Below are 19,867 nucleotides of genomic sequence, written 5' to 3'. Positions count from 1 at the left end.
TACGTGGCCTTTACTGTCCATCCACTTTTGCTCTTTTCCCCTCCTTGGTTAAAGGGGGCTTCGGAAGGAGTTCAACCTCTCTTCTTAGTTTTCTCGTTGATCGTTGCTGTCTGTCCACTCTGTCCTCCTTCCTCGTCGAAACGGAGGCATTTATTCATTGTTAGGTCACGTCGTTATGTTCAAAAAACGTTAATATGTCTCATTTCATGGCCACGTTCCTATAGTAAGGGAAATCTTTCTTTACCATACAAGGCAATCCACTCCTTTTTCTAGAACAGGTGTCGGAAACATATGAAATGCGCACCAGATATGGCACTCGGTACAATTCTTATTGTCACTCTATACTGCTCTACAAAGTTATCAGGTAAAGATAAATCGCCCCATCTTTCCTCTCTGCGCCGTCAGGAAAGATTTAGTTCCCAAAATGTCGTTACAGCGCTTAACAGTTAAGTCGTTACAGCAGCTTTCTCGAATGAACAACTGTTGTTAAAATAGTTAATTTCTTAATTTCTCGTTCCTCATTGGTGCACAGCAATTTGAACCTCTTTTATAAGAAATGGAAAGCGAATACATGGATTTCTCCTTACAGCCATGTCCATTATCATAGCTGAGGTAATGTCTGGAATAAATCTGTGTCATGCATGGAACACATTAAAGTTTTCCTCAATGAGAAGAATCAATATTTCTCCAAATTAAGCGGAATGAACTAAGAATTGCAAAGAAAGGGCCAAACAGTGCTTGAACGTTTTAAAATACTGGAAAGTCAATATTAAATATATTTTCTCATGATGTTAATAGTAGTACCTATAAATACTTCTCAAATTTAAAGCGCTTGCAAATACTTCAAACTCAGACAAAAATGAACTTCGTATGTTAAAGCCCTTTAGGATATTTAATAGACTCGTTAATAATCACATTCGATTTCCCAATTTTTGAATGGGTAGAAATTGATAATTTTGAAATGAAAATTATTGAACTAACATATTCATAATTATGGAAAGCAAAATTTATGTAATAATGGAAAAGCCTGGAAGATACCTCTAACGATAAATCGACAGCTATTTTAAATTATTGGATGTCAATGCTGAAGAGATTTATTTGTTTGAAGGAAATTGCATATACTCTGCTTTCCGATTTCGTTCTACATATCTGTGTGAACAAATCCTTTCTCGTATGAAAAATATTTTGATTCCACAAAGAAGTTGCTTAACAATTGAACATCCAAAGTCATGTGTCAAATTGAAAGTCACAAATTATACCCCTGTTCTTGCGATATTAAATAGAGCGGTACAGATAAAAGGCTCGTATTAAAATTTTAATTTTTAGTTAACTATATTGAAGGAATAATTATATATTATGCTGTTTATTTTTTATTTTAATAAATATGTTTAAAAGATTCATAATACATAATATATGCACAATTTCAATTTTTTATTTAATGTTTCCCTAACTCTCCATGCATTGTCGCGGAAATCGAAACTGTTTCAAACATTTCCTACTGTGTGGCATCCTGAGTCATACTGGTAAATAGTTTGGCAAACTACAGCTACAAGGTTGCCGATATTTGTTCTAGAATTCTTTAGATCGAAGATATTTGGAGTAATACTTATGAAATTTCTAAAAAATAATCAACTGAAAGAAAATATTCTTTAATATTCTGTGCCCATTCGTTCTTTGAAATTTCCCATGAAATCATATTTTGGATGTGCAATTTTATTATCAGGAAATTAACATAATTATTATCGTTATTATCAATGAGCAAATGAGGTAAAAGAAAGTAGTATTAAAATAAAGGTTTTAGAGGGTAGAATCGGAATTTATTCCGCCTGCTGAAGACCACATTGTTAGTTGATTATAGAGCAATTTATACGCAATGCTGGGTTATTCTCGCCATTAGGCTTGTATTAGGTTCGATCCAACTCGCACGTTTTCTGTCTTTGTAGTCTTTGTGTAATTTGCTATTTACTCAGTTAAGTTTATTTCTTTTACTTTTGAGCCAAGCGATAAATGCTAACTGGTTCTGTAAGCCCAAGCAGTGCTTTATGTAAACCTTTTATCTGAGTTAAATAAAAGTCTTTCCCACATTTCTATATGTATAGCAATCGATTGTTTTCTTATAAATTACCCCAGCGTTGTGAAGATTTTCATTACATTATTGGCAAGAGATAGAGTTTATTGATATTTGATTACAGAAATAAACTTTATTTTCTTTTTTCAGCTTCCGCAATTTGCTTTAAAAAAGGACTGAATGGGCAACCAAGAAGATTTCTTCAGTCTATAAATTTTCTACACATATAACTCAACAAAAATTTTCCCATTGTTTTATTATCTGAAAAATAAAGTAATTTGAGAAATATGAACAACAAACTAATTTTCCGCTTCCCGTATTAATCATTCTTGGATAGCCCATCATCTGTTAAGGAGTATCTTGTATACTACCGTTGAAGGTCATAGACTTGGTCACCTCAGATAATAGCTAAACCTGCAGGGAAAAATACTTTATTATTTTTAATGCTTTCACACCATGTGATTTTTCTTCTCAGTGTCAGAATTCGCAGTGGTAGACGTAAAGCACTTTAAATGCTAGCAATAACTAGAAATCAATATTAATAAATTTATCTTGGATTAAGTAGTAACCTCAATTTTCAATACTGCATATTCTGATCAATTATTGTTATCAAAACGTTATAAATACAGAAATCCAACTGTTCCGGATCTTTTTTTTCCTCACCTTTCTAGGCCAAATAAAATTTTGCTTCGCATCTCCAGTGGCCAAATCTAAGACCACTGAACTTCGGTGATGTAAGCCCGATTTTGGATCCCGGCAAACGGGCTGACTGTATTAGTTTCATCCGTGGCTTCCCCTATATGTACCAGAAATATAAGCCAGTTTTTTTTTAAGAAACAAACACAACGGCATTCCTCCCTGAAGTCCATAGACAATGTTCATCCAAACAGCGTTGTGCTTGTTGCTAATTTTTACATATTTTCGACTGGTTTAAAGCAAGTAATAACTTAAAGACAAGGTGATAACAAAAAACATATAACGTTTTCATTAGTATTACAGTAAAATATATACTTGGCTTACCCAAAAAACTAAGCAGTTGTCCATGTTTTAGAATGCCTTGATAAACTGACTATACAGCTCCATTTTGTCGAATTCTTTATGTTAGTTCTTTTGAAATTTGATTCTTTACATAACAGTATTTTCAACGCTTTAAGGCATTTTCTTCCAGAAAACTTTGTTTATTTATAGATTTATTTCTTAAATATTCTCCCATGCAATAGTTTAATGCTCAGCAACATCTTCTCTTTTGAAGTATATTATTGCCCTCAGAACGCTTCTTCCTTAAATTTTCTCTTTAGTTATTGATGTGTTAAAAATAATTTTAAATCTGGACTTGTGGAGAGTGCCAAGCAATTTTGAGACTCTAAGAAATTAAAAGTGGGACTAAAAACAGGAATACAGTGTTTGGTTTTAATTGAAAAATAACTTTTCTAAAAGCGATCGAAAAATCCTTTAATGGCTTGATAGATGAGCTTGAATAGAAAGTGTTTAATATCAACAATTAAGTTTCAAATATCGAGTTTCAGAGTAAACAAAATAGATTTTGAAGAGTAAACCGTGAAAGACGATAAAGATGTGAATAAAATGAAAATATTTTTTGTTTAATATAATGGCAACATTTGGCAGGAAAAGAGAGGAAACCCGACAAAGGCTTATATCCCGACAAAGGCTTATATCCCGACATATGCTTATGCTAAACATTCGGGCAGAAATAAAATTTATTACTGGTAAATTAGATTTCGAGGAAAGGAAAGGAGTATAACGATGTAATATCAGATAGAAATTAAATGGCTGGATAGAAAAATGTGAAAGCAGCATCATGACAGATAATCTAAAAGGGAAAAAACAGTTGATGTCAAAATTCAAGCACAGTCTTGGTAGAGGAAGAAATCTTGAAGGTGCCCTTTGCTTAAAACTATTCTACGCAGTCTCTACGCAAAGCCGTTAAGATGATTAGAACACAAAGATTTAAATTATGATATACTAAATACAGTTATAAATATAATTAAAATGCAGGTATGAGAACTCCTTAAGTGAACTTATGAAAAAATGCAGTATGAAACCATAGCTGCTCAAATAGGGGATCTCATTACTATAATACCGAAAGATAAAATCTTATAAAAAACAGGTCGAAAAATATTCACTAAAAATTAAATAAAGATACCAATACATACACGCTTAAATAAAAATACTCTAAATAAACATGTGCAAAAATAATTTCTCATTAATATTAACGAGTAAAATTGGTTGTTATGTAAACCTCCTTTCTATCCACTATTGTATAAGGTAATTAGAAACAGTTTTTGTAACAGTTATATGAACATGTTTCGAACCACTATAGTACAAGGTAATTAGAATGCTCTTGCTCCGTCTATGGTATATCTCTAATTTCGTCAAGTGTCACCAAATGGACGATTTCGTTAAAATATGGTCACCCTGCCACTTTCTGGCATTCCAAACCCCACTTTGCTGGAAAGCTATCTTACCCCAGCTGGGCATTTCGCAACAATATTGTTACGAAATGCCCAGCCGCGGTGAAATAGCTTCCCAGCAGGGGGGGCACAGGGTCGCCAGAATATGGCATGGGAAGGCAGGGTTGCCATATTCGGAGAGAAATCGCCATTTGGTGACATTTGACGGATGGAGAACCTTGCAGAACGAATTCTTGCCGGTTTGGCCCAGAATGTTCTCGAAAGCAGCCCAAAAGGCTATATAAACCCTGCCTGTATGTGGAGAGCAGTCGATCGAGTGTCTCGTAGTCTATCGAGTTTTATCATCAGGCTACTGTTAAGCTGGTGCATCGAGAATGTGCAAAATATCGCCGACTGCATCACGAGTCGTAATGTGGAGAATCTCGAGAGTATGATCAGTTCCGAGAACGACAGAACCGAGTCGGGAGCTGTACTCTAGTGCTTTGCCGTGAAGCTGTCTTCATTATTATAGCCTGATAGCCTGAAAGCCTTGTTCTGATTGTTTCAGCGTGTTTGTCGCAGTTTTCTAAGACTGTAAACGCGGGGTTTTTTTTCTTTTCTTTGGAATTGCCCTGAGTAATGCTAGCTAATAAATTGTGTTTTCATTCTTCATCAAGTGTTGTAGTGAATCGCTCCAAATCCACGAATCCGCACAAAAATAACAATATGTTGCCTTCTTTCCTCTGTAGCCAAACATAATGTAAAGATGTAAGGCGTATGCATGTTATTGTGAAATTAGTGGGAATACTGTCTGTGCTTCTGTGTTGTTTTATAATCCTACTCCTTCATACAACATCTGCATCACTTTATATATTTTTGATTCCCTTATTTTATAAAGAACAGATAAAAAACAGAAATTCTTTTCTACTCAGGCTCATAGAAACGTAATATTTATTAGAAGAAAGGAAAAATTACAATTCTCCCAATTTTTTTAAGGGGAGGATTCAGAAAATTGCTGTAGAATGGCATATAAACACTAAAAATGTTACTTTCATTTCAAAAAAATTAATTTAGAATGGCTTTGAATTTAAGAATCTGTTATCTGCTCAATAAATCATTCAGAAATAAATACATTGAGGAATATAGGTAATCAAACTCTTTTTCACGGAGGAATTTAATCCTAATTATTATTGTTTTCTGCACATATAGAGTATTCCATTTCCTGTATTCCAGGAACTCGTTTGAGACGAAGAAGCGCTTGGGGAGAAATTCAGTTTCATTGTAAACTAGCTCGCAGTAGACTGACAGCAAAGTAAATATTTACTTGCTTCAAGACAGAATGATGACTGCATAACTCTTTCAAGTTTCCATTTGAAGAATAATTTGCTTTACTTCAAGGCTAACATCCTTACCAGAACTGTGCAAAGCAGACTCAAGGTTAAGTTTGCATAAAAGCGTTCAGTAAAATTAGCCATCCTAAGAACATATTCCAAGAATAAGCTCTTAATATTTTGATCGTGTTTTTTATGACTGGAGAATTTCGAAGGTCATTGAGAAGAACATAACAATTTTTTTTATTTTTTACACCCCTTCTCCAAACATTTATATTTATAACCATTGGCGATATATCATGATACTCTTTTAGTAGCCGACAATGATTTTCCTACAAATCTGTAAATAAAGTTTGATTTTGCTTAAGCAAAATCAAATGTTTGAACACTTAAAGGTTTTTGGAAGCCAAAAATCTTCCAAAAAAAAAGTGATGATTTAAGTTTTTGCGTTTTCAAATTCTCCACACTTCTAGCTTTCTAAAAATACCATACTATCTCTATGAAATCTCTATAATCTCTATGAAAATTAGAACTGTAAAAAATCTAGTTTTAATTTATCATCGAATGCTTTGATAAATGAGAATTTTTTACATAAACACGCACTTTTTCTTCAACGTGATTTTTTATGCTCAATGTACATACCTTTTCTCAGGAACTACTGCTCACAGGTATGTAAAAATTTTAAGGCTTATTTATTATGTTTCCTAATATTTACTGAAATGCGATTTTTGTGATAAACTAAAAAAAAAATATTTTCACACTTTTTTGGATAGGGGGGGTGAGAAACTAGCTAAATTTTTGCTATGTCTAGTTCTATAAATTACTCCAAAATTCGAAATGTTTCAAAATCTCATTTTCAGTATAAAGAGATACGTGTATTGCAATTACACAAACAATTTCAAACGTGTATCTGCAGCAGATTTTCAGAAAAGGTATATCGAAAATAGCCAGTGTAACATTGTTATTATACGGGGTTCCAACTCCTCTTAAACAAACGTGATTTTGCTTAAGCCATTTACTTTAATATTCCTTACAGTATGGCCCTTACTGTGATCCATCTACATGGTAAATCTCAACTTCGCTTTATTGAAAGAGGAATTTCAATTTTGTTCAGTTGCCCTTCAGCGTGAAATATGGGGAAAAAATCATTTTTAAAATTAATTTGATTGACAGTACGTATTAAAAAGGAAAGGTTTTAGGAACATAGGAGTACATTGAATTTATGTCTTTTGATAAAATCAATAATTTGTTTCATTGAACGAAAGGTAAATGTTATTGCATATATCTAGAAGATAAAATCATAGTTTTTTAAATTGTAAAAACTTACTATAATCTTTCAAATAATAAATCTTCTGAGTATATATTTCGATACTGATAAAAAAAAATAAAATCTAAAATTTAAAAAAGTCATTCAAAAATTATCTTTTTGTTAGGTTTTCAATTTGTTCAATGTAAAATCTTTGCTGTTAATGTAGAGCTCCTGGACGCATGTTTAACTTTTCTCTACTGCCAATATTACTGCGGGAAAGATCCATATAGTGAACCGAAAAATTTTATATGTGATATCATTATTTAGCTTCTTTAGTTCTAATATTCATTTCTTTCAGATATAAAAATGTACACCCACAAGAAATATGTATTATGAACAAATTAAAATACACCATAAATATGTGTTATAATTGAATTGCTGCAAAAACTAAAACAGTTTTTATTTGAAACAGATAACTGAATAAATGAACAATTTTATTTCTTTTTCTTCTTCGCATGTTAGCTCTTCGATCACTTTATTATTAAGAAACTCCATAAAATATTTTTCGGAACAGATTTGAATGCTATAAATGTCTGTGCGTTCACTGGAACTTAAGGGCAACACGTTTTGAATAGTTATTAACAAATTTAAAACTTTCACTCAGGAAGGTAGATTATAATATTGTGGTGTAGTGGCCGAAACCGCTACCCAAATCCCCGGTTGTGATGAACTTCTAACTCAAGTTCTAATAATAACAAGAATTTTAATAAAATAAAAACATTAACAGTTTTGGTTCATAACTATGTGGGACTTGAATACATTTAGTCCCGTAATTTCAGAAAGTTTTTAAACAGGAACATACACTATTAACAGTATGCGCGCGGAGTGATAGGTCTAGCGGGCCAATGTGCGCATAGCTCCATCAGGAATGTCCTGGCTCTTCTCAGTAAACCACCTCAGTTTCTCGCTGCCAAATATTTACTAACTCACTTTGTCTCTACTTGCGCTGAGCTTCGAGGGGACAGAATTCCTTCACACGTATATAACCACATGAAAAGAAAATGTTTTTCCTTATGAAAAGACTTCTTTTATCTCTGTGTCCCTTGAAAGGACCTTCGACGCTGCAACCAGAATCATTAACAAAAGCACCTCGTTTCACAGGATTTCTCTTCTGGTGTGAAAGAGGTACCATTGCATTCAGAAATCAGTCATCCTGGACAAGCTAGACGAAGAATCTGTATGCGACCTTCACACAATATACAGTGGATTATCATATAAGGATTTATCGTCTTTTCACGTGCATCTTTCGTGGTGTAATTAGTAGCATGTCCAGATAGAACTGGAGTTCGATTATCACTATTGATTTTTGTGCTTTTTAATCCAAATACGAGGGCTATCCAGAAAGTAGATTACGTTTTGGAATAAAAAAATAAACAAAGTATAGGAAACAAATTTTATTATATACAGATGAAAGCCACACTCAAATACTACTTTTCTACATAGTCACCATACAAATTAAGGCATTTATCGTAACGATGTACGAGCTTGGAAATTCCTTCGTCGAAAAATTCGGCCGCCTGCGCCTTCAACCACTTCGTTACCTCTTCTTGCAGCTGTGCGTCGTCATCAAAACGCTGCATAGCCAGCCACTTCTTCATTGCTGGGAATAGGTGGAAGTCGCTCGGTGCCAGGTCGGGACTGTACGACGGATGAGGAAACAACTCCCACTTAAAAGATTCAAGAACTTTACGAGTGACATTTGCCGTGTGGGGCCGGGCGTTGTCGTGAATCAACAAGATCTTAGAGCTCAACATTCCTCTGCGCTTGTTTTGAATTGCTCTTCTGAGTTTTTGGAGAGTTTGGCAATACCTTTGAGAGTTTATTGTAGTGCCTCTTTCCAGGAAGTCCACCAAAATTACACCTTTTCTGTCCCAAAAAACAGTCGCCATCATCTTCCTTGCCGACATTGTTTCCATGCATTTCTTGGGTTTTTGGGGAGAACTTGTGTGCCCCCACTGCATTGATTGCAATTTCGTTTCACAGTTCACATGTTTCACCCATGTTTCGTCACCAGTAACGATGCGATCGAGTAAAGAGTCACCATCCTTATGGTAAGCGTCCAAAAAGTTCAACGCTGCAGCCATTCGCTGATTTTTGTGGTCCTCTGTCAAGATTTTTGGAATCCATCTTGCACAAAACTTGTGGTAACCAAGCTTTTCGCTGATGATTTCGTGCAACAAACTTCGCGAAATTTGTGGAAAACTCAAAGAAAGTTCCGTTATTGTGAAATTTCTATTTTCACGGACTTTAGCATCGACTTTTTCGAGAAGTTCGGCGGTCACTATGCTGGGTCTCCCACTTCGATCTTCGTCGTGAACATTGGTTCGGCCATTTTGAAATCTTATGACCCACTGACGCATTCCACCTTCAGTGATAATGTTGTCCCCATACACTTCACGAAGCTGCCGATAGATTTCTATCGGTTTACAGTTTTTTGCAGTCAGAAACCTTATTACTGAGCGCACCTCGCAGCTCGCGGGATTTTCAATTAACGCAGACATTTCAAACCGTCACAGTATCTGAACGGAGCACCGCACGAACCTCTCACTAGCACGGCTAGATGCAGACTGAGCTGCGCAACGCTCTGACCCCAAGATGGCCGCGCTAGCCCCGCCCCTAGCGGACACAGACGGAAACGTAATCTACTTCCTGGATGGCCCTCGTACATGCTTGATAGCTCTATAAACTTCTAAAGGGCTGAACCACATACACCTTTTAACTAGTATTTTTCTATTTTAGGATAAATGCTACGTATGTACACCAGACTTATGGCGGCACGTATTTCAATCAATAACTGGAATTTTAAGATTATTTATACTAATAAAGGCGAATTTTTTATAAGGGAAAATAAAATTAATGTGCTTCAACTAGAAAATATAAATACTCTGGGCATTTCTTCTGAAATAGTTTGCAAAAATACATAGCATCCTAAAATTCATTAACATTTTTCTTTACATAGTTTCAAATTCTGCTGAAACAGTGAATTAAAAGTAAAGACAGTGCCTTTTATATTAGAACGAAATTCCGAAAAAACTGGTTATATAACAGAACGATATAAAATATCAATCCCGTTTAAGCCTGATTCTCTGGGTGAGATACAATTTTTATCACATGTGTTACTTTAAGCAAAGTACTACTTACTCTGTCCAATTTTTAAGCTAGGATGTAGTCTTCCATTTGTTTTAGAATACATTTATTTAAAAAAAATTAGAAAATGAACGAATAGCACACATTCTCAGGTTACCTCAGGATCAATTATTGTCCAATAAGGAAAATCCTTGAATATATGTTCTGAGACTTCCTAACTGTTAAAATACTTGTCCTGTATTTTCATATTGAAACTGTACATCAAATTAATATGCTAATCTTGATAGTTCCTTTTAAAAATGTAATAAAAGTTCATTACAATTTCTTTTGGTTTAAAAGTTAGAGTTTTTGTGTCATATAGATATCAAATTCGAATATTATAAATGTTTGATAAATGTTTAACATTCCTTGGAAGTTAACGGTTGCTTATCAGTCCAATAATTATTGCTATACACTGGTGTGCAAAAATTAAGGACGAAGTCGAAAAATTAGCATATCAGCTGAACGAAGAGGCTGAGCGGACAGAAAGACCAATCAGGAGATTAAGTAAGGTGATGTACGGTAGCATATGCGCAGATATGCGGGTAGACGTAATGGGGGAGTGTCTGAGTAGTATAAAGCATGTTGTCGGTGTAAGATCAGTATTTCTGGCAAAGATATTGCACGCCGTATAGCAGTTAAAATCACACCGAGTTGCTGCCTCAGCGAGAAATGGCGAATAATAAATCTGTTAGACGACATCTGGATGCTTTTACCCGAGGTCGAATCATTGGGAAGTTGGAGGAAGGCCGCAGTGTGACAAGTGTGGCTGCGGAGTTCGGAATTGCTCACAGCATCGTTTCACGACTTTGGAGACAATTTCAAACTACAGGAACAGCTATCCAGGGGTTTAGTAGTGGTCGTCCACGAGGAACCACACCCGCAGATGACCGATATATTGCCTTACAGGCCAGAAGAAACAGGCGGGAGACAGCGGGAGAAATCGCTAGACACACGACACAGGCGACTGGACGACCGATATCGCGTTTTACCGTGGTCAGAAGACTGCACGGTGGTGGTCTGTTTTCACGACGCCCTGTACGGTGTGTACCTCTAACGCCTGCCTATCGGAGAAGGTGTTCTCTGTGGTCCCGGGAACACCGGAATTGGAGAGACAACGAATGGGGACGAGTACTCTTTACAGATGAGAGCAGATTCAGTCTGAGTAGCGATTCTCATCGCATACTCATCTGGAGAGAGCGGGGAAGCCGCAATCATCCCTCGAACATCATTGAAAGGGACAGGTATGGAGGTGGCGGTGTTCTCGTTTGGAGAGGCATCATGCTTGGTAGTCGTACAGACCTTCACATCTTCGACGCAGGTTCAGTCAACGGGACCCGTTATTGTAACGAGATTTTTCTTTATATGTGCGTCTTTTTAGAGGCGCTATGGGTCCGCAGTTCCTTTTCATGGACGACAATGCACCATGTCATCGCACAGTAGCTGCCGAACAGCTCTTAGAGAGTGAGGATATTGAACGTATGGATTGGCCGGCACGATCTCCGGATCTCAATCCCATCGAGCATGTATGGCATTTTCTAGGCAGACGCTTAGCAGTTCGTACCTTACCACCAGTAACGATTCCGGAGCTTCGATTGGCGCTGCAAGATGAATGGGCAGCAATGCCTCAACAACTCATTGACACCCTCATTCTAAGCATGGGCAGACGCTGTGAAACCTGCCTAGCAGTCAGGGGAGATCATATCCCCTATTAAAGACCGGATGTTTCTTGCTGGACACCCATCACAGGGATGTTTCGGCCTTCAGTCGCATTGCGCTCCATGCTACTTTTTCAATAAAGCTTCTTTTTATACCTCTGATTTCTCTTTTAGTAAGTGTTGCTTACATTACTCATGTCCTTACGTATTGGGGATCTTACGGTATTAAATGTGTTGATTTGGAAAGCTTTTGTACAAAGTTATATTGAGAAAACCGTCTGGTTCTTATTTTTGCACACCAGTGTATATACATGTTCAGAACGTCAATAGCAATTAAGTTAATAACGTTAATAGGTTAATGCAGGCATGAAATGGTTTTGGACATTGGAAGCCACGAATAATCTACAACGGAAGTGAAGCACTAAGCTGAATCAATGTTTTGTTAAAACTTACGGCATTTCATGGTTAAAACTCTAAAGCTGATTAGAGAGTTGTTTGGATATATAATAGCCAGTTATGATACTGTTTTCAAACGGTGCCATTTATTCGCTACGAACATAGGGCAGTGTAGGCAGCAATTTTCTTAGACAATCAATAAAAACAGTTTTCCCGTAACTGACTACTAAACTACTAAAGAATTATTACAGTCAGTCATGTGAATTTTCACACCACTCTGACAAAAGACTAGCATGTCATACGCACTAAGAAGGTGTGTTTCTGTATATTAACAGACGATCAGAGCAAAAAGTGGGTTATTATCTGCTGGAATAGTATCGCCACTGCATCTTTGACTGATAATTCTGGACAGTATCGCCACTGGACCTTTGACTGATAATTGTTAATAGTATCAATGCGGCATCTTCTACTGGTACTGTAGATAGTATCGGCACTGCACCTTTGACTGAAAACTGTTGATAGTATCGTCATTGCATCTTTGAGTGATAACTGTTGATGTAAAGGCACTGCACCTTTGACTAATAACTGTTGATAGTATCAGGACTGCACCTTCCACTGGTAACAGTTACCAGTGGAATCCATCGCCTCTTCGACTGATAACTGTTCAGAGTATCGGCACTGCACCTTCGAGTGAAAACTGTTGATAGTATCGGCACTGCACCTTTGACTAATAATTGATAATATCAGGACTACATCTTCCACTGGTAACTGTTGAGAGTATCGGCACTGCACCTTTGACTAATAACTGTTGATAGTATCAGTACTGCATCTTCCACTTGTAACTGTTGATAGTATCGCCACTGTACCTTTGACTAATAACTGTTGATTGCATCAGAACTGAATCTTTGACATGCTAAAGTATGCAATTTTTATTCTTATAAATTGTCCCGGTCTCCGAACGATCCATACCATTCGAACGTGCGACTTTTACCATTTTCGCACAACTTTCAAGTATGCCACCCAACTAGGATAATGGTTAGTGACACTGACTGACGGACCGAAGGAGCCAGGTTTGAACCTCAGAGAAGGCTTGAATGTTTGTAAATGTGTAACATCTGTTCGACATGGGGGCACTCTAAATAAGCTGTGAGCCGAAAGCCTTCTAATGTGGTTAGTGATAGGAGAAGAGGGCTGGGAGACTCTCGGATCCATCTCAAAACTGGGGGTGGAACTGAGCTAAAGTCTCGCTGTCACCTATACGGTGCTCAAGGCTCTTGCCAACGACAGGCGAATTTGACTCCTTGCGATTGATGAACGTCGTAGGCGTTGCTGACTATTGTCAAACAAGTCAGACTGATAACAACAACAACTTTCAAGAATACAGAGACTTTTGTGTCAAACACAATGATACGTCGCTTTTAATCTCTATTATCAACACTTGATTTTCTCCTTTCACCAGTCATTTCTTATTGTTTTTACAATTCCAGACAAATTTCACTTTTTGAGAACATTAGCATTTGTGAAATTTGTAAAGTTGGGAGCCATCTGTACCTATTTCCAGTTGATTTAAAGTACTATTACACAAATCTCTTTCCTTCATTTCTATTCATCTCTAAATAACATTTTATTTAAAGGCATTCTAAGCACATCCCTTACTGAACTATTCCAGAAACTCAGATTATCAATGCTAGGCAGGCTATATTACTAAAACCCTTTATTCCTACCAAATACAATGAAAAATTTTTGTAGTTAAAATGCGGTAATATTTTTATAAAATTATGACTATTCAGTATCATACAAATTCACTTTATGTTGTTCATTGCATTTTTTGCAATAAGATTTTGTATTTTTATGTGTAGTTTTCAAATTAGTCAGTCTCCTTTGCTTATCATCGGTTACTGAATATACGTTTTTAAATTCTTTGTCCCAAACTTTTAAATTAGAGGAAGCTTCAATTATTTACTTTATTTTTATGAACTTTTAAGTAAGGCATTGTCTTTTAATATTGCGAATACAATTACAGATGAGATCTTTCTGAGTTTATTTTCTTCTTTTTGCATTTATTTTCATTCATATCAGCTTTCCCCCCCCCCAGGAAAAAGGCACATTACTTTTTACAATCCAAATTATTTACTTAATGTCAAACATAAACGGATTTCGAAAGCGTAAGACAATAGGATTGTTGAATGCTTAGCAGGTTCTTAAATATATTCTAGAAAATTCATCATATGATTATTCTTACAGAAAGACATTTTGATTTAAAAAAAAAAACAGGAAAATGTCTTATAACAGCTTAGAGGAGTATACAATAGGAGTAATGCAACTAAAATAACTTCATTCATTTTCCTTTAATTTACTTTTCACTTCGACTATCTAACACCCAAACAAGTGAAAGGTTCTAATTTACTCTTCTGTATCAATTCCTTTCGCCAAGGCGACATTATATAAAGGAAAATCCATTCATTTGAGCATTTGCAGCCTTTTTTTCGCCAACTTAAAGGTTCTTTTCATTTGTACGGCGCCATTTTATTTTATTTTTAATTCACAAGATGTTTTGCTTTTTCATGAATACTCACGTATGCTGTGTTTTGTTAACTGTGCATTTTTATCCTTCTTTATTTGTTATTATAAAACAAAAATTTTTAAATAAAATCATTTAGTTAGTAATTTATTAAATACATTAAATAAAATAAAATAAGGAACTCTTGAATTTCATTACCTCCCTCTGCATATTTGTACAATGCTTATGTTCCTAGCATAATGTAACAGTCATGTTTGAGGATTAAAAGGTAAGAATTATCAGCATTTATTATGTAGATGCGTTACGTTTATTAATGCAGGATAAAATGTGAAATACTCTCGCCGGTATTCGAACATCGGACTTCCTGAGTGGTTAGCCAGACGTACTACCCTCTTACACCACGATGGGACCTCAAAAAGAGGGAGAAAATACTTTCTAATTCCATCACCATAAGATTATTCATCCTCCAGATATTTGATAATCTTGTTTATAGGCAGTTCATAATTAAATATTTACATAATTCCAACAAGAGTTTTTGAATCATCTGAAACGGGAGAAATGCCAAGATCTGTATTTTAACTAAAGCATAAAATGGCAGCAGAATACCTGAGTTCAATACCAAACATCAGCACTCTTTAAAATAATAAAAGATTTGTCTAAGAACAAACTGAACAATCGTTAGTCCCAATGCAACGAATACTTGTATTACCACTCGTTATATCTGTCATATTAAGTTGGAACTCGGAACCATTCTCCATCCATTAAAAATGGATGACAGGTTTTTCATGAAATCAATTATTATTTATTCCTTCTTTACGCATTAATTCTTTCTTACGCTTTTACGTCTGTTAAAAGATGATTCACTTATTTTATACAGTGAAAACCCATTGAAATTTCATTTCATGAATAATTCAGGTATATGATTTTGTGAATCTGTATGTATTTAGGAACCTGTAAGTACCTGTGTAATGTATTTAGGAGAGATGAAGTTGCATAAGACGAAAGAAAGCAATTCATCTGGCTGTTACTTCATCCACAAATTCAAGCATTCGCCGTTACCTCAAATAGAGTCTTAATATTTGCTTTCCCATCAGACTATTATGGAGGAACGTAATCCTATGTTAAAATCTTACCTTAGTTTCTTCTAATTGCAGACTTAAATATAAAACATGACATGCATTTTTCTATCTATTCCACGAAGACTGTCAATAAACCCTTCTGCAGAACAAGATCTCTTTTTGAAATATTGTTTGTTGTTGATTTGTTGAAACAAGAAAAGGCAATTGCGCTGTATAGCAAAATAAGCAAATTAAAAGGTATGTATGTATGCATATATATAAATATTATTACAGCTTTAAATTATTGCTTGTAATCTTGCATGATTAAACATGCACGTGTACAATAAAGTACACAAATTAAAATTACAAGCTTCAACAACAGCTTGTAATTCATATTTGTATTTTAAATGGACGACAATTTGAAATTATTTTGAAGTTGTCCCGCTTTTAATGTTTAGTTATGCGACCATTTGACACATTTGACAACATTTTTGTCCGGTCCCTGTATCACCGTAATAGGTACTGTAATTGATTGCATATGTAGCTGTAACTGTATGCTGCCGACATATGCCCTACAATAGTTTCGAATGGTATAAGAAATTTCTCAGGTTCGAGGGAAAACTATATAAGATGGAAAGAGCATCAGTTTCCTAATGGTTGTTGTTAATTCGGAATAATGAGATATCCGTGCTAGCTTCGCTCTTCAGATGCCCTTTGCATTGCGTTGTGTTTAACGTTCTTAGTAGTTTGAAGTAAATTTTATCAAGCTATCATCAGGTCTGTGCACATTCAGTATATTACGAATTCATAAGCGCGCAGTAGTATTAATTTCTTTGTATATCAACATGACATTAAAAGATAAATTAAGCAAATGGTTTCATAATACTCTCATTATTTTGCATAATTTCATACTTGTGATAATCTCCTGCAATTAACTTCCGATTAGTTGGAGTAATATCGGATGTGGCGTCAGGGCATAAACCAAAAGCATGGTTAATCCAATGCTAGTTGAAAACATATAATAATAATGGTTATATATTGCAGATTATTTACAATAAAAATATATACTATTGTAGATAAAAACAATTCCCAAATATTGTAATATCATCTGGTATCACTGCTGTTACCCCCACAAGATTTCCTCTCCTTTTTGCAAATTCCCCCCAAAATTTTGCTTCATTCCGAAGATCTGTGATAGTAATTTTTAAAACCTTTAGACAATCCTAACAGTTTTGGACAAGGTCTATTTAACTCAAAACTCCATTAATTATGTGTTGATTGTGTTGCACTTATAATGGATCCAAAAGTTGAGGAAACAGTGTGTATTAACAAACACATTTTTACAACATATATTTTCCAAAATTATTTCACCACATTTACCTGGAAAGTAGATAGTATGATTTATTTTTACTAATTAATTTATTTTAATGTCTTTATTTTTTATCATCAGGTAAAAATTATATAACACTTCTAAGGCTAACTAAACAAAAAGAATATTACCTAAAGGCTTCACACTCTTTCATAAGGATACAGTCGTTGCTTTCAGTAACAGAAATAGTTTATTTTGAAAATCCAACTACGCATATGGCATTGAAAAACCATCTTCTAGATTTTACTAAGGAAGCTAAAAAATAAGACACTTTCATTGCTCTTGTCAAATTACAGGAGCTTAAACTGATTTCGCAAGTGCATGATTGGTTATTTTCCTCGATTCATCCATCTAACTCAACACGTTCATAAAGTTGCATCCCCGAGCCAAAATAATAAAGGCCTGCCTATTCAACTAGTTGGCTGTCCAAACCTTCTCTTTTTTACTTTAACAGAAACAATACAAAATGTTCAATTCGTCTTTTCTTTTCATCAAAGTTAAAGATCACATGCCTCAAGGCATCTATTCATCATCATTTTGATAAGTTTATTAAGGGAGTTTCTAGATTTTTATTGTAATTGAAACAACTTGTCAAAACAAGACAGAAAACTAGTTTTTTAGTTAAAGCCCCTTAAGGTACAACTTTGTTGTATGAAAATTTCAAAAGTAGTCTACATGTAAATTTATTGACTCTATGGAATTCACGTATAATTTGCATTCAGTTTTATAAGGTATTTCTCCCACCTACTTGGCGAGCCTTCGTGGTGTAGTGGTCTGCACGTTCAGCGCTCCGTGTTTCGATTCCCGGCGAAGGCGTTGCTCATTTTTCATCTTGCCTGCTTCCTAAAAATAACCTAATGTCTCTACAAGATCTGACACAGAAATGTTACCAATAATACAGCGGTCCCCAGCCTTTATTATATAAGGTATTTTCTTCATCTTTCCCTTATGTCTTAATGGTGTAATTGCAAGCAAACTTGACGCGTATTCGAGAGGTCCAGGGCTCGAGTCCCAGCGACAAGCGACGAGGGACGTGGGCAACCTCCCTTTTTACCATTATGGTTAATTGGTTTAGCTCCACGTCCACCATTATCTAGAGTCTGGTCGAGGCAGAAAATGGGAACCTCGCACGAGGCACCCAGACCCAGCGCCTGATTCACCCGGTTGGCAGCCAATGTTGACCAAATGCTACCGAGGAGTACTCTCATCCAAAGTGCCCGGGCCCAGCGTTTGTTAAAATTCAAAAATAAAAGCCGTACATGGCCCGTACAGAGGCAGTAGGGCATATGCAGTGGTATTTCTCAGTTTACATTATTCATTAGAACGTTACATTATGCATTAGAACATTACATATACATTCACATTATGCGTTAGAACATAGTTACATTATGCATTAAATTACATTATACATTAGATTTAGGAAATTTACATCGTGCATTAGAACATTACGTATACAGTTACCTTATGCGTTAAAACATTAGATGTGCATTCACAGTATGCGTTGGGACATTATTACAGTATACGTTAGATTACATTATGCATTAGATTTAGGATATTTACATTATGCATTGGAATATTACATATATATTCACATTATGCGTTAGAACATAGTTACATTATGCATTAAATTACATTATACATTAGATTTAGGAAATTTACATCGTGCATTAGAACATTACGTATACAGTTACCTTATGCGTTAGAACATTAGATGTGCATTCACAGTATGCGTTGGGACATTATTACAGTATACGTTAGATTACATTATGCATTAGATTTAGGATATTTACATTATGCATTGGAATATTACATATATGTTCACATTATGTGATAGAACATTACATGTGCATTCACATTATGCGTTGGGACGTTATTGCAGTATGCGCTAGATTATGCATTAGAACATTATATATACATTCACATTATGCGTTTGAACATTACATCCCGAGTCCCGGCGAGTATACAGCACATTTTTCACGTCTCCTGCTTGGAAATAACCAGCTTGAAAGTAACTCCTGCTTGACTCTACAATTATTTTGTATACCTGTTGAAAAGCTATGGCTCTCTCATCTCCTCCAGTAGTCCTAAAATATATCTCACCACTATTATTTTAATACCCTAAAATTAGTAGACTGCAATAAATAAGGTCAGGAAAATATAATCAATCAAAATTTGATTATCAGTTTGATATATCTTTGATTAATGAATCGAAGGTCTGATTGTCTTTACATAATCAATCAAAAATTGATTATATCTCTGATAGATCTTTATCTACCTATGATTTTATCTTCAAAGATTGGATTTCAAATAAACATGGCGATAATGCATATTTTTAAACCGAAACACAGCATTATCAGTGCATCATGATTTAATCGTAACATCAGCTTTTAAAAAATGGAATGACAAAATCAGTGAATTGATGAATCAATTGATTATTCATTGGGAGTCTAGTAAGCATTCTTGAAATAGTGTTGTAGCCGATTAAAATACTAAGCGACTAAGACTTTAATCAATTTAAATCGAATTAATAATAACTTCATTTTTACTAGGCATACGATAAAATTTAAAAACTCGATCTTTAAGAAAAAAGCACTTATACACAAGATAAGTAATACAGCAT

General features: G+C 35.1%; 1 protein-coding gene across 1 annotated transcript in view; it reads left to right on the top strand.

Annotated features, from left to right (window-relative positions):
* Nucleotides 1-19,867, top strand: part of LOC118189056 (uncharacterized) — a 293,031-nt gene that overhangs the window by 77,097 nt on the left and 196,067 nt on the right. The gene's annotated exons all lie outside the window — the stretch shown is intronic.

This window comes from Stegodyphus dumicola, chromosome 10 (assembly GCF_044657685.1).
Source record: "Stegodyphus dumicola isolate Sdum_Otavi_A_Nest chromosome 10, ASM4465768v1".
Taxonomy (NCBI): domain Eukaryota; kingdom Metazoa; phylum Arthropoda; class Arachnida; order Araneae; family Eresidae; genus Stegodyphus; species Stegodyphus dumicola.
The sequence above is the reverse complement of the archived record's forward strand: the minus strand, read 5'-3'. Positions and strand labels throughout refer to the sequence as shown.